Here is a 2124-nt window from a genome sequence, read left to right as displayed (position 1 = left end):
GAGTCTCAAGCTGTCACCCTGGGTAGAGTGCTATGGCGTCACAGCTCACAGCAACCTCCAACTCTTGGGCTTAAGCAATCCTCTTGCCCAAGCCTCCCAAGTAGCTGGGACTACAGGTGCTTGCCACAAAGCCCAGCTATTTTTTGGTGGTAGTTGTCATTGTTGTTTGGTGGGCACAGCTGGGTTCAAACCCACCAGCTCCAGTGTATGTGGCTTGAGCCACAGGCACTGAGCCAGGAGTCTCACTCTTGCTCAGGCTAGTCTCAAACTCCTGAGCTCAAGCAATCCATCCAGAGTGCTAGAATTACAGGTGTGAGCCACCTTGCCCATCCAAGAATGCAATCTATTATGACATTTATTTAAAGATTTTTGAGCATTTTAAATTTATGTAGCTATAAATCCACATTTGCATTTAGAATGGAATCAGCTTCAGACAGTTGAGATACCTGCTGCAAATACATGGGGTCTATTTCTTCTTGTATTGCTGTCAGTTCTGGTATAGCACCACAGCACCTTATGAAAGGTCTATTTCTTCTTGTATTGCTGTTGGGGTACAGCTTGGTGGAAATTCCCCAGTCATACCAGAGTAGAGCTAAAAGGGATTATGAAAACTTATTTTAAGCCAGCCAAACTGAAGACAGAGAAAGCAGATGCAGAAGAGAATTTAGAACAGCCATTCTCAACCTGTGGGTCGCGACCCCTTTGTAACAATGAAAATACATCCTGCATATCAGATATTTACATTATAATTCATAACAGTAGCAAAATTAGTTATGAAGTAGCAACAAAAGTAATTTTAAGGTTGGAGATCACCACAATGTGAGGAACTATATTAAAGGGTCGCAGCATTAGGAGGCATTAGGAAGGTTGAGAACCACTGATTTAGAGGATGTGATGGAGGAAATTCACAAAGTGAATGAAAGCATCAAATATAACTATCCATTGAGAAGATGTGTTGATATAATACTAAAAAGTGTCCTACAGCATATCAGAAAGAAATGGGTAGGAACATGGATGATCATGAAGACTTTGAAAAGCGTAATACCTACCCCAGTGAAAAAAGTCTGGTAAAAAGGCATAAATGAGTAATTTATTCAGTTCAGAGGCACTGTGGAACTCAAGTATGATGGCAAATTCTTTTGGAACAAGCATTTTATCTAGAAGATATAGCAAAAAATAAAATGAGTGTTACTCATCAGTTTGTTCACGACTTTCAATCACAGAAAATTGACTTGTCCTATACATATATTTGTTTGTTTGTTTGTTTGTTTGTTTTGCAGTTTTTGGCTGGGGCTGGGTTTGAACCCACCACCTCCAATATGTGGGGCCAGCACCTACTCCTTTGAGCCACAGGTGCCACCCATACTTGTCCAATATTTTTATAATCCTACATTTCAGTGGTATTTGGAATGTCTTTTGCAACTGTGGTTTTACGGGATCCTTGCCATGATTCTGTCCATATTCCCATCTTCTCTGTGTTTGTTGGGCCAGAGTATACATTCTTTAGCACTACTCTTGTCTCCTCCCTCTTTGAAGTCTTCATATGGCTGGCAGAAAAATGTACAAGTTCAAGATTGCTTGCTTGCTTTCCATCTTCTTCCTAAGTATCTGAATTTATTATACTGTTTTCAGGATTCATATGTTTATTTTTATTTATTTATTTATTTTTTGAGACAGAGTCTCACTATGTCACCCTGGGTAGAGTACCGTGCCATCACAGCTCACAGCAACTTCAAACTCTTGGGCTTAAGCAATTCTCTTGCCTCAGCCTCCCAAGTAGCTGGGACTACAGGTGCCCGCCACAACGCCTGATTATTGTTTGTTGCAGTTGTCATTGTTTAGCTGGCCCAGGCTGGGTTCAAACCTGCCAGCCCTGGTGTATGTGGCTGCCACCATAATCACTGTGCTACGGGCACGGAGCCAGGATTCATGTGTTTAATTGTTATTACTTGGCTTCACATCACCAAATAATGCTTATAGCCTTCTTTTCAGTGACATGTTATTTTGCCATTTATGACTCCTCCTGTATGCCTTAATTTCTTGGATTTGACCTATATGGGTTTGTATATCTTTCGCCAAATACTCAGCCAACTGCTTACACATTGATTATGGTTTCAAGAAAGT

At 40.9% G+C, this 2124-nt stretch overlaps 1 pseudogene; it reads left to right on the top strand.

Moving 5' to 3' along the window:
* The window catches only part of LOC100961867, a 7826-nt pseudogene that overhangs the window by 3707 nt on the left and 1995 nt on the right, over nt 1–2124 (top strand).

Source organism: Otolemur garnettii, unplaced genomic scaffold (assembly GCF_000181295.1).
Source record: "Otolemur garnettii isolate 467f Iridium unplaced genomic scaffold, OtoGar3 scaffold00071, whole genome shotgun sequence".
Taxonomy (NCBI): domain Eukaryota; kingdom Metazoa; phylum Chordata; class Mammalia; order Primates; family Galagidae; genus Otolemur; species Otolemur garnettii.
Note: the sequence above shows the minus strand (reverse complement) of the source record. Positions and strands in the feature narration are given on the sequence as shown.